Raw genomic sequence first — 14715 nt, 5'->3', positions numbered from 1 at the left:
CTTCCTTATGCGTGAAGCTATGAATGCCATCTTCGGGAGCTTTAGGCTCCCTGCGGTGGCAAAAAAACGTGTAGTGTATAGTGTATAATGATTAACCTTTTCATAAATTACGTCACGAACAATACTTGCTCCGTTTTGAAATTATTGCTATGGTGATCAACTCCCAGCGGATTTTGTCATTTAATGTCTCAAGGGATATGATCACCACGGAAATTATTTGAATAGGGCAAGTGGATGTTCGTGATGTAATTTACGAAAAGGTCTATTGTGCGATTGGCAAAACCCTAACTACTCAATAACCAATTTCTATTACGGCTATTTAGGACACTGACATTGATATTTTGCCATCATCACAGTCCTGGTGACCTTCGAGTTTACCATTGCCATGGTGGTTATTTCACAGTCGCAAAGCGTAATGGGTAATCAGAACCACTGCACACTAAAACGACTTAGTATTGTTCTAATGTTTTGAAAAAAAATTAAAATTTTTGCGTCTAACGAACGGGAAACCGTTATTGGGGCGCAGTCAGTTCTGATTACCCATGATCCATTTCGACTGTGAAATGGCGTATGGTGGTTACTTCAATCAGTTACTTCCGGAAACAAAGGTGGATTCTGTCAATCAGATAACTCTAGAGGTGAGTGGTCGGGCGGGTTTTCATTTATAGCATAATCTGAAAGAAACGTCGGATGAAAGTACTTTAACATAATTACAACCAAATTAAAAATTACAAAAGTCGCTTATTTTGGTTTTTTTATCTGGAAGATCCAATTTTCTAAAGTCTGTATAACCTACATAGTCCCATACCCATGATTTTGCAAACCTAGTGTAAACTCTCCCGGTTATTAGCATAAAATACGGCACAACCATCCGAGGGACCGTCCTAACCCTCTTAAATGTTTTCCAATTTATTTATTCCAGCTTTATCTCGATTTAAACTGAGGAACTAAAAAGTTACAGACTAACACAAAGAATTGAAGTCTATTAACAAGACAAACCACGACCTTTAATTGAAGGCATTCCTTGACATTTGGTTCTGTTACATTATCCATATATGGATGTATGTATCTAGTCACGTATTTCCTTGTATCAACCTCCGATAATACGATTAACATAATTTCAATTTGGGCAGACGTTTTAATGTTCCCGAAGAAAATATGTGTGCACATCACAAACCTTTCCAACTTTTTTAAAGAGCGCCGTACATAAGATTGTAAAAAAAAGCATTGTGGTGGTGCTTGTCTGAGGAAATACGGGACAGTTCCTACTACATAACGTCATGGATCGTTATTTTAGAGACGGTATTGAAAAACGCTTAATTTTCTTTTTGATATGTTCGTTATTAGTTCCTTGCTAATTGCTACCGTTTACTTTTTTTTCGATCTTTAGTTCTTGGAATCCCCCTTTTTGATAAGGCATCGTGTTGCTTTAATAGCTTGTTAAATTGCTTGTTAAATTGCTTTAATTACGTATTTTGATTGAAAGAATGCAATTAATGATGAGATGTAAAATGCACGTTTTTTTATCTTGACCGCATTTAACCTCCATTAAGACTTTTCATCACTAGTTTGTTATAGACGAGAGTTTTGAAATCAAGTATATAATCAATGCTTTAAAGGTATCGTTAATTGAGTTTTGAACAAAATCAAATTTAATATACAAATATATTTAAATGTTTGCTACAGTAGTATTTGACTGTTTAGTATCTCTATCTTTAAAATCTCAGCGTAACTTAATTGCCCCCGCAGGAGCGTAGCGACGAGGAGGCACTCATAGTTTCACGCATAGATATTGGACTGGAATCTCGAAATTTTGTTGCGTTTTGTCGCCTAAGCATCCCCGTAGTTAGTCTCTTCCGTAAATGTTCGGTTTTTTTCCGGGACGGTAGTATACATATTTTCATAATACGTTATATGCTATTTCCATTATTACATATTACAATTTTAGTTTTGATTTAGGTTTGAAAAGCTGAAGCGAGTGTTATAAATGCAAATTATAACAGTGTATGATATAACACGAATTACAATATTACTTGTGCAAATCAAAACAAAAAAAATGGCAGACTGGTTATGATGATGATGATGATGAGCTGATTCATTGACTGGAAAAAGTGTTTTGTATGTCAAATTTTGTTTCTTGTCTTTGAAACTGAATACTAACTACTGTAATTTAGTCAGAAGTTCACTTCAGGAATGATTTCAATTCTTTTTCTGGAATCTTTAAAGAAATTTGCTCAAGTTTTCAAATCCAAATGTATATTCATATTTGATATTTTTGTTCAAACTCTAAATTTATCTCTGTCTTTTATTTTATAAATAACTACCTTCATTGTTTATAGAGCTTCTCGAGCTTTAAATACCATCATATGGTCGTAACTCGAGAAAGTCCTTCTTAACTTAGTAAAACAAGATACCGGCAAAGTACAAAAAAGTTGAATGCATATGTAATGTAAAGTTGAATCCAAAAGTGGTTGAATGAATGCTGAATGTCGATCAATGTAAACAAACTTTTTCCTTTGGTCTTCAAAATAGATTTACCTCACTTAGAGTTTTTTCACTGTTTTTTCAGTGTGGTAAATCTATCTCAAAAACCTGCAAAAAGTTTGTTTACAAATTCGTTTAACTTTACATGCGCTCATTCAACTTTTTCATGCAGTTGTGATAGCCTAAATAACTTACTCTCCAGTGGTTTGGGGAAATAGCTCCAATTCTGGCTTTCCAAGTTAGGATATGATGGACCTTCCCGAAGGCATTTAACGCTGGTTAGACTAGGTACACAGACAGTCATACAGAAACACCATAAAGCGAAAGTATATATAGCTAAAAACTCAAAAAGTCTAGCTTCCAGAAGGCACATCTCTTCATTGTCTGCGCTGCTTGGAGAAAAGATTGCATCATGAAAAAGTACTATGTATGCACTTGAAAAAAAATTAGGCGCATTTCAACTTTTCTCGACTGTACGTCTGAATGGACCACAATGGCATTCCTTTATTTTTCTTTTGACCAATAAAATAGAAGATTTTGTTTGAGAAGTGTAATCACAGCGTACGGAGGCCGGGCCTTGACTATGATTGGTTTCTATTTCACCCTATTTAAGATGGCGCAGAACTTTTTGATAAATTTCATACGCAGTATCCTCTTGACTATTGTTTATTAGGCAAAGTTTCAATAGAGAATTGTTGAAATATAGCAGCCAATGAAAAAACAAGCTATTTCTGATTGGTTACCTTGTTGATTTATTCACCACTATATATTTTGCCTACAATCTAAGATGTCTGCGGCATTATCAGAAAAGGTCTATTTAGTGAATAATAATCACGATATATATTGTTGTAAGAAAGAAACTAGGAGAAAAAACAAACAGGAGATGTGAAAACCTGTAAGCTAATGATACCATAATTTTTGAAATATATTTTTGAGAAGCTTTACCAGCTTTTCCTTAAATTTTATTAAATTATCAAGCTGCAAATTCTTCAAGTATTTTGTTAATGGAATATAATTTCTTTTTTCAAGCAAATGCCTCAATCAATCAATCAATCAATCAATCAACCAATCCTTGCCAATCAATCAATAATTAAGTCAATCAATTATTCCTGATTATTTTTTAATGTTTTAATCTTTAATACATTAAAGCTTTATAAGTGCTTGACATGATCTTTATGTGGGGGCATTTAGTGAAAGCTATGACTAGTAATAAAGTGAGTTGAAGAAAAAGTTTGATGGATATGGCACTACACAGCAGTAACAATTTATATTGCCTTCAAAAGCATGATAAAAATATCAAAGGTGTCAAATGGTTTGGTGAGTATTATAAAAGTCTTTTTGGATTAAAGTGTGCACTCTTCTTTTGCTACAATGTGGAACTCTTTCCTTTAGATTGCTTTGCCAGTGCCTTGTTTAAACTTTAAAGATTGGATACGGGGACGTAGCGCTGGTTAGAATCCCTTTTTCAGACTCTGTAGATGTCTGACAGGGTCCCAAATTCACTGATTTTCAAGATTTGGTTATTTAGGACAGTTTTCAGGGTGGAAGCAACAAAATTTTTCAAGTTTTTCAAGTTTTCGATTTTTTGTACTGAGAGGGTCCCAAATTTACCAAACATTAATATGTGACAGGGTCCACTTTTAAAACTCCAGCAACACGTCCCTGTCGGCCGTCAAGGTCAGTACCTCTTACCAGCGCTTTATTTGACTGAAAATTAGTCAAGCAATATGTGTTCTAACAAATGAGATACAACAAAAAGCTTCACAGGAATCTTCGATTCATTTCAGGCAGACAAAGAGATACCTTATAACCATTCTTGCATCTTACCCCTAAGTCTAATTTTTTATAACATTTGAATACTTATCCAAATACTTATGATTTTGCAAGTGCGCAGCAAATATGAATTGACATCTTTGGTGAATATTTGGAAATGTTGGAAATAACACTCCCTCTGACTTTTCCCACTTTAATTTGCTCAGATTTTGTGAGGCAACTCCAACTGACTTTTATGGGCACAGTGTTAATTTCTTTCGACCTGCTGGTATCGTGTATTTTACAGACCGGCCAAAAATTGCCCTTTTGTCTATACCTTATCTGATTCTGATAAAGTCAGTGTTTTTATTATTCGGGGAAAAACTTCGTCACCTAAAGGCATTTTTGTCACTTTCCCCCGACCATGAACTTCATGCCCCGACCAAGTTTACAATTTAGTCACTTCCAACCAACTGAATTGAATTGTCCAAATGAAATGGTTTCCTTCACTAGCTCGAAAAAGATCTTGTAATTCGACGTTAACAACGATGAGGTGTAAAGAATTTTAATTTTGGTGTTGGGGAAAAAATCGGGTAAAAGTTATGGTCGGGTGATAAAAAGTGGGAATTCGTCACTTTCCTCCGAAAATGTTTACCCCGACAAAGTTTTGCTCTGCGTTATTGTATCTTATACCGTAAGTATCACAGCTCGAATAAATATCGACCTGTGAAGACGAAGGTCAATATTTTCTCTGCGATGAAAACTTGACCTCTGGTGCCAGGGTAATTGTATCTTAGGTTTGGAAAATGCTATTGGCTGCTTACCAGCCAATTTCAAATCAGGTAAGTAGTTATCCTAATATATCATTAAAATACCAACCACATACGTGACTAAAATGAAAGTTTGCTTACTGTCTAGATGGCCAATATAATATTTATCCCTTGTGAACATTATAAGTCAAAAGCAACGACATTAAATTGACAGACTGTTCTGCAAAGCTCATGGAACCGTGTATTGTTTCTGTTACTAGTCTCTAGTCTCTTCTGTTTGACAAATTAAAGGGGAGGTTTCATGGTTGGTGGAGGAGCGGAATCGGCCCTTTTTTCGGACGGAGTGGCGGAATTTGGCCAAAATTTAGACGGAATTACGGAAATTGGGTTCTCTGACGGAGACGGAAAATTAGACAATTTTAGTGCGGAAAAACAGAATTTAGCAAAAAAATTTGCTGAATTTCGGAATTGGTAAAAGATATTCAAAATTTGCGGAATTTTCGACAAAAATATTGAATTTCAAAGGAATTTTCGGTGACGGAATTTTGGTTCAATTTAAGACGGTTTGACGGAAATTGGAGAAAAAATTGACGGAATTGCGGAATCAGGTGGCACACAACGTTGTTTCGACGTCCATCTAATGTTCACAACGTCCATATAACGTTATGTGAACGTTGAAACAACGTTATGTGCCAGCTGGGAAGGCACATCATGACTGGTTACGAATTGAATCTAGCACTTTCTTTATTTTCCTGTCGAACACTTTTCGAAATTTAACTGTAAATATTACTTTCAATCAAGGTCATAATATTTGAGAAAAAAGTTTTGAAACCACAATCGATTTGTAATTGCTCTAAAGTAGGGTAGAGTTCAAAGGGTAGAGTTTTAACTGTGAGTCTTAAGACTTAAGACCTTATGATCTGAGGATCCAAAAGTTCTAAAATAGTCAAATAAGGCTCAAAATTCATCCCAAATTGAAATATTCGATTAAATTAAAGAGATAGCCCAAAATCGACTTTCTTGCCGGGACTTTAAATCGTTAACGTTGAAAAACGTTAAAATAACCATATAAAAATCATGCGGACCTTGCAACTTATGATGTAGGAAATAATGGTTTCTAACCCAACATAAGAGAGATGCCTCTAGCCTTCCGATGTATCTCGTTGGTTTCAACGTCCGCCTAGCATCCACTTCATCCATGAAAATGCTAGATAAACTTAAAAATAAGAAACTCCCGGCGGTGTACGACGGTTGGCAGACCTTCTAAAACCAAACCTTAGAGAGACTAGATTTTTGCGAAAAAGTTACTCTTAGAGTAACATTTTCCGACCCTTAGAGCGACTACTTTTAAATTTTCTGAAATTTGTAACCGTTAGGGAGACTTTTGAAGCTGAAAAAACTGCCCGTTATCATCCGCACCTACCCAGCACCCATTTTTGTCTAAGTACCCAAACCCCGCCCCTGGGAAAAAACTCTTGTATTGCTCGTTGCGACATTTTAAATTTTCTGGGGATGGGCGATCATTATTAGTTAAGGCCGTTCTTGTAAAGTCATTGGTCGGTTGAAAAATGAAGCAATTCCATTGGTCAAAATTGACGTAATGGATGTTTTTGTGCGCGCGTAATTTTTTCTTCAGGGAAAAAAGGTTAAGAAAGAACTGTCGCCCATTTCACGCGAAAGTGGAGACCGGCCTTTAGGCTTGGAGCTCGAGATTGGAGCTCAAGGGTCTTAAGAAAGATCATCTATTTATTGCTCACTTTATGTTTCAGGATATCTTCATTGTGGTATTGGACTGACATCCATCCTTCTTGGCGCAGTATCCATATTGATTTTGCGAAATGCAGAAGCTGCCATATGCATATTATTCGGTGCGTGGATAGCTATCACTGGAGTTGATGGAATCTTTTCCGCTAAAGAACCTACGAAGAAGATTCTGAATCAACGATATTTTGCATTCAGTTTAGCTTGTATTACCATGTGTTTGGTAGCGATTGGGCTCTGCATTTTTGGATTTATGTAAGATTCTAAACAAAAGGCTTGAATTGAGAAAGCATACACCTATTTTAGTTTTCCGAAATCTTCCAATTTAGCGGAAAAAAATCTTAAGCGATGTACCTTATTACACGAATATTACTAGGCAAGTATTCAACGGCCTTGAAATTAACACACAATTTCTATTACTTTTTCAAGGACACCATGGCTGGTTTTAATTAAGGGAGTTTTTATTAATACGAAATTTTTCAATAAAATGACTAGTTATTCGTGTAATAAGGTAAAATTTTAAATCTTATTTGATTCTCACAGAATTGATCCATTTCCCTTTGTGGTTTTAGATTTAAAAGGAACATTTCTCAAGGGGTCTAGAGTTTACTAAAACCTTTCTTCACGCCAAAATTTCTGAGGATTTAAAAATGCAGGGCGACTAAAAAGCATGCCTGTTTCCACTGATCCTCTGTAAAATGTTTTCTTCATTGAGTATTAAAACAAAACACATGAATTTCAATGGAAATAGAAATATTTAATAAATCAAATATTTAATTTTTATCGCTTGGAATGAATGTACTCTTGGTCTCCCGAATAACGGGGGGGGGTCCGAATAAGCAGGGGGGTAGAAATTTTCTAAATTCTAATAAGCGCGGCAGGATGGAATAAGAGGGGGGGTGGTTTGAAGACATAATTTTTTTAACTGATATCAATTTCAACAACAAAAGTGAAACTTTCACAAATGAACACGTAAATTAGAACCAATACTAACAAAAAGGAAAATTTTTTAACAAGTTTAGGTCTATACACACTGTAATAAATAATTAATTATTAAAATTTAATTAGCAGGGGGGTCTTAATAAGAGCGGGGGGGGGATGGATTTTTTTTGCTCTTAACAATTAGCGGGGGGCGTCCATTCGGGAGACAAGAGTATTCTTTCCATTGAGATAAAATTACAGGTTATTTCTTCGACCAGGTGATGTTTTTTGGTCTGCAATGTAACCCCCGTGGGGACCCCCCACGGTTTCAATAAAGTCACACGGATAATCATAATAATTTGTTAATATTTAAAAAATAGTTTATTCTTTTAAAATATTCATGTCAATATTTGCACGGTATTGTTCAAGAGACATTGACAAGACAATAGAGTTTAAACGATTTCAAGCAGATCAATCTTCGATAGATTTAATTTCGCGTTTTCGGGAAATGGTGTTTGTCTTTTTCGTAAAAAAGAATCCTGGAAATTATATCATTTTTGGGATTGTTTTTCTTTTGCAGAAAAAACATCCATACCTTCTCCTTTTTGTTAAAACCACCAAGGCCCATATTGAGATAACGCAAGAAATGGAGCGCTGACTTGCAAACTATATCTAGAACATTTCTTTGCTCCTGAAATACCAGTAATTTAACAGTAGCGTAGACAGCAGGGGCGCAAATTTCTTGTAGGAGAGCAGATTTTTATGACACTGTGATTATCTATTAATACCATGAATAGATAAATTATAGTGTCATAAAAATGCGCCCCTGTTGTCTACGCTACTGTAAATTTATAGTATACTATAAATGAATCAATATTCCTTCATATTTATAGAAAGTACAATGAATGCCAGCATTTGCAATATGTTCTCAAAAAGAGGAAATCGGTTTCATTCTGCACCTTGTTTTGACAACGCTGATGGTAGTGGAGTTTCTTACCTCGCACGTGACCGTTGTATTGAGTTTTCAACGAGAATGTCATTGTGAATGCTGTGTATTTACACTTAATAATAGAAGTAAGCAATTTATTTTTCTAAATTCTGTCATGATTCTGTACTCTTGTCTGTGTAAGCCAGGAGAGGATAAAACTAAATTTGGTAGTGGTTGCAACATCGGTGGCTTTTTTTCTTATTGAAAATTTAAAGCATTTCCTAGTGAGGATGAGAGGCCAATCCCGGGGGTGGGGGTACTACCCTTGTCGACCGACGGGGGTGCTCCGCTGAGGTTCGAAAAATGGACCCTACGTGGGACTCAAAATTTACGAAAAATTGACCCTGAATGGGACTGAAATTCCAAAATTTTCTCAAACTTTCTACTTTTTCCCCAAATTTTCCAAAAAAGGGCACCCTACGAGGGACTGATTTTTCTATTTTGGTGTTTTTGCGACCCTACCTGGGACTCGTGGAGGTTAAAAAAGGTACCCTGACCAGCGGAGCATCCCCGTAACCCATATTGCCCTAGTACCCCCCCCCCCGGGAGGCCAATAAATTTTTCTAATGATGACGTTACGGCCAGCTTTTCTCATCGGAGAGGGTTTCTCATAAATTCTTTTACACACGTTGTAATTAGCATTTTCTTGAGTTCAGATCTCTGAGAAAGAAAAATTAATCAACCTTGATTTGGTGTGCTGCCACGGCTCACGATGGGAATTTATTAGCAGGGATATAAATATTGACAATGACCTAGGATGGAAAGGTCCAAAAAGGATCTTGCATTGAGAGACCCCCTTAGTCTCACAGACCCACTGGGAACACTTCCCACTGGAAAAATTGGCTAAGAAATCGTCCCCGGTGGAAAATTATTTTCCGAATTCCGTCCCCACTGAAAATAATCAAACAAACCAATCCTCACTGAAAATTCCTATGCTATTTTTCCAATCCCCACTAAATTTTCTGACTTAAATACCCAGCCATAATAACTATGGAAAAATTAATCCCCATCGAGTTTGAGTCCCTTTATCTTTATCCCCACTACCTGAAAAAATCCTACGGGGTCTGTGGGAAGGGGTTATTGATGATCGATTTTGAGTGTTCATGGTTTTAACTTTCAGCATCATTACAAGACCTGATTGTGCAGGAAGTATTTCCTCCACCTTACGAAGAATTGGTTACAAACCCTGCACCTGCAATACAAGAAGGAGATCACGCCATTATAGTCAATGGTATGCAGTGCTTGCCATAGTCACGTCATTGCCACGTATCTTTCTACTTCTGGTAAAATTGGAGCAATTAGTCAAGAAGTCATTGAGCCTTTGTAAATAGACTTGAAAATCATTCTCACCTGGCTTGAAAAAAACTCTCTTGTAGCGAACCCAGAGAAGTTTCAGATGTTCCAGGTACAAAAAAACGCAAATATATCTCTTGTCTAAATTTTAAACTTGAATCTTCTGAGAATGTTATACTTCTTGGTGTAACCATCGAGAGTGCTTTATCATTTTATCCTCATATTCTTCAGATTGTATTATTGTCAGAATTAGATCATATCTGAACCAAGAGCAGGCAGACTTTATATTTAATAGTTTTATATCATCTACTTTCAAATATTGCCCTCTCATTTGGACGAGGATCCAAAACTCAGAAGAGGCGCTCAAATCAAACTTCCAGTACCAAAAAGTGCAGTTTCAATTATCGGGCAGGACAGGCTAAGAATAGGCTGCCCAATGAGATTAAAACATCAGACTCAGTAGAGTGCTCTAAAACCAAAATTTTGAAAGCAAAAATATATTATTCTTGCAAACTGTGTTCAATATTTTAATGATTTTAATATTTTAATTTTGATAATATCATTTGCTATTCAGTAAATATTAGATTGTCATGTTGGTTTTAATTAGTCTTTTTGTACTATTTTGTTTCGTACCAACGATGAATAAAGAAAAAATAAAACAAATACGTCATGTTACGAGAATTTCTTTTATGAGAACATCAATGTCTACATCCCTGTGTCACACATCCCCGCTGGGACCCAAGCCCCACTGGAAAATTTGGCAAAAATTTCGTCCCCGTTAAAAAATACCCGGGAATTTCAGCCCCACTGGGTAATAAACCAAAAAAATGACTTTGATTCCATCACCATCTGACTCCAAAACCATCCCCATTGGATTTTTTAACCTTGGAACAATAGAATTTATATCGCCATTTGAATTTCGATAGGAAACTGAGGAAAAAAGTTCCACCGGGGCTGGAGGCAGGGGTGTATGCCTAATGAAGTTAGGGACTGGACATTCATTGGTGTTGATTGCGTTGATATTGCCTGGAATATTTTGTAAATCGTTGTTTGTATTTTTGTTAGTAAAAAAATCCCTTTTGTAATAACTACTAAGTTTGTATCATATAACATAATTTCATAAATTTTACATTGATAGTTTTTTTTCAGAGATTTGTTCCCTTTGAGAGAGTCTAAGCCGGATGAAAGTTCTAATCGAATTTATACTTATCCCCCAGTCAAAATTCACCGTAGTCCACAATTCATTTACACTGTTATTAATATCAGTTGCCATGGTGATTCATATAAATAGAAGGTAGATCTAAATAACAGAACAATTGAATATTAATTGTTGGATGGAAAATCTTGTTACATTAATATGATAATAATGTAATAATTTCGCTCTTTCTTTTCATCATACTGTACTGCCCACGCTCACAATAAATAAAAATTCTCTTGCAAAATGTAGCACGTTGCAAATATAAGGCGCATGTTGATTAGTCACCCAGAAGATACGATTTTTTTTCACATCAAGATTATACAAATTATCGCCCTTAAAGAAACACACAGAAAGTGATGTATTTTTTCAAAATGCATAAGAAGGTATATTTGCCTTCAAAAATACATATAGAGATTCACATCACATTTCCTTCGAAGTATATTATAGTGAAAAGATATTTTCCTACAAAAATACATGAAAAGGTAAAATTTTCCTTCAAAAGTACACGAAAGTTTTATTTTCCTTCGACATAAAGACTAGAGAATTTAATGATATTTTCCTTCAAAAATTCATGAAAATATGTTTTTCCTCGAAAAATACATGAATAGATATTCCTTCAAAAATACACCAAAGTTTTTTCTTCAAATGTTTATTCAAAAATATAGAATGTCTCTCAAGCAAAAATAATAAGTATTTAAATATAAAATAATTTTGGATGTTCTTGTGAAACAAAAACGTGTAGCATAAGAAATCTTAAAGTAATCATTCAGAATCAGATTTTCATTGCTCTGGGGTGTGAAATGTAATAGTCTATACTCTAAACCAATATAATAATATGTTACATAAACCTACCCTAAACTAAAGACCTAAAGTAACTCTCGCAAAGAAGTCTTTTAGAGGGTTCTAGTTTTGTCTTTCAGTTTATTAAATGATAAATTATTGAAATTAATTAATTATTAAGATTTTGAAATAGGAATATCTGCAAGCTTGAATATTCACTTTCTGAGATTCCTTGGATATTTCCAGGATAATATATTTTGTGTTTCATGGTAAAGGAAAAGTTTTGCAGGGTGCAGTTGTACATTTGTAAGCACACAAGTTTTTATAGTTATTTGTCCCTACCAAAAAAAATCCTCAGAGTGAAACTTTTGATAAGTGAAGCAAAAGGTCTTTCACTCATAGAATCAAGCTGTCTAACATGTTTTTTATAAGAACAACCTATAGGAACATAAGACTTAGTTGGCCAAAATACCAAGATTCTAAAACACCCATTTCTTAAGAAAATGCACGAAAACCCTCGCATAATGGTGAAATTAAGAATATCTTAAGAACATTTTTAAGGCTTCAAAACTCAAAATATCAAGGATATCCAAAGATTCCAAAATTTTGGATCTTCTTATGAAAAAACGTGTGTAAGTTGTAATCAACATAATATAATGCTCTTTTCATTAGTTCCCACTCTCCTCTCACCAAAAAAGAAAAATTGCGAGATGTTCTATCAATAGTTATTATTGAAAGCAAAAACAATAGGATGAGAGAGAAAAAAAGCAACTTAGTATATCTGTTATGAATATTCCAAAGGACTATTATACTGGCCCAGTTATCTTTCGTATCCAATGGTTACCAGTAAACAATATATTCTGATTACCCCTTCTGTGTTTTATGCTTATAGGACTTTTGATGAAAATGCTTTTTTCTTGCAGTGATCACCAGATAGAAGCAGCAATAAAGAAAAATAAAAGGAAGAGACACAATAGAGCTCACTGTTTAACCTTTTTTTATTTCATTTTCTTATTTTTTCTTTTTTTCTCCGAGTGCAGCAATGTAGTTGTGAAAATGAAGAATATCAAAATGAAAAAGAAAATCCGTGACAATTTTTTTGTATCCATTTTTTGAGGGTTTCTAGTTACATTATGGCAATGATTTTGTATTTTTCTTGGAAAGATTTTGAATAGATTTTTGTTTGTTTTGGTTCTTTACAGTGGCTTTTTAATAATTCAAATTACTTCTTCTTTTTTTTGTTCAACCATTTGGCATTGGCTTTTAAAATAACAAAGATATGTTGAAATATGCGGAGAGAGAGCCCTCTCTGAAAAACTTGTTACACCCTCGCTTCACTAACCACACTTTTTTTTTAGAACCAGTAAATATTTGATGAGGCTCGGCTGTTCCTATTTTTTTGCCACTTTGAGCTTCAAATTGTTCTTTTTTCGTTCTTATTTTTTCTAAGGTAAAAAACAAGTTTTGGCTATTTACTTTACTATTTAGAGGATTTTAGAAACCAGTGATTCTTTTTGCTATAACTCTCTAACTTCAGCCTCTCCACTGTTCTTAAATTGTTCTTATTTTTTGGCATTTTTGAGCCTCATTGTTCTTATAAAATTGTTCTTATAAAAAAAATAAAGTGTATTTAAAAAGTAAAGATTGAAGAGTGTTGAATGAATAAAATAATTCTTTACTTTTTGGGCTGATGATTTTCCATTGTTATAATTCAGCACTTATTTGTTTATTCTCCCCGAAATTAGTCTTAGGGAACAAAAGTAAAATTTTGTCAAAATTTGGTCCCCGTTGGGAGAAATACCCAACAACAACAACAACAACAACTGTAGAGCATTAGATACACCCCTGTGTCACAGACCTGGTGGGCCCCCAACCCACTGGAAAATTTGGTCAAAATTTCGTCCCTGTTAGGAAAAATACCCAATAATTTCAGCCACAGTACAAAAATTGCACTCCAAAACAATCCCCATTGAACTTAGAACAATGGAATTTTTATCCCCTTTGGGAAATTCTTATCCCCGTGGGAGAACATTCCACCGGGGCTGCGAGACAGAGGTGTTAAGATCAGTTATTTTTCATGATCATTACTGATTAAGAATCACAAAATTTACGAAAATATTTCACCGACAATTTAAGTTTCTCTTTATTTGTCTGGGAAAAAGTGGAAATGACATGAGACTTTTGTATAAAAATGACACTATTTCTAATCTTAAGGATCTAGAAACAAATTATCCATTACCAATTTATATTTCAAACTACACCAAGGGTTGAGGTCGGGATAAACTAAATAAACCTTGTATAGATTCAAATTTTTACTTTCTTCGAAAATACGGATAAAAATTGTCCTAAATATAGATTTTATTTTGAACAAACAGCGAAAATAGAATAAATGTTTTAGAAGTATATCTCCCCTAAAGGAAATTAATAAAATATTGCGCTATTGAGTTTAACTTCAAACGTGAAAATATTTTAACGGTAAATTTTATCCTGAAGAAAAAAACTTTCGTAAATTTGTTATCTGTAGAACGCCATTTTGTATTATTAGTTTATATGGTAACCATTAGTGACGAGTCAGTAAAATACTGTAAAATTAACGAGTATACTTTGATAATTTGCAGTCGAGTAACATACACGTTTGATGAATTCAGCTCTGAGTATCTTGTTCATCATATTTTAATATAATATTTCAAATGATTTGATTGGTATAAGGCTGGTATAAAGTTTAATTTCAGGATAACGACATCCAAACACTGTGAGAAAGGCTCACA

The 14715-nt window shown here is 34.6% G+C and overlaps 1 long non-coding RNA gene across 1 annotated transcript; it reads left to right on the top strand.

Moving 5' to 3' along the window:
* The first annotated feature begins 3189 nt into the window (after positions 1-3189).
* LOC136813994 (uncharacterized) lies at positions 3190-8756 on the top strand. The gene is made up of 3 exons (XR_010847581.1): positions 3190-3801; positions 6776-7022; positions 8582-8756. It is a non-coding gene; the product is annotated as an uncharacterized lncRNA (long non-coding RNA).
* Positions 8757-14715: the final 5959 nt, after the last annotated feature.

This window comes from Clytia hemisphaerica, unplaced genomic scaffold (genome assembly GCF_902728285.1).
Source record: "Clytia hemisphaerica strain Z4C2 unplaced genomic scaffold, Clytia hemisphaerica genome assembly, whole genome shotgun sequence".
In the NCBI taxonomy this organism is placed as follows: domain Eukaryota; kingdom Metazoa; phylum Cnidaria; class Hydrozoa; order Leptothecata; family Clytiidae; genus Clytia; species Clytia hemisphaerica.
Note: the sequence above shows the minus strand (reverse complement) of the source record. Positions and strands in the feature narration are given on the sequence as shown.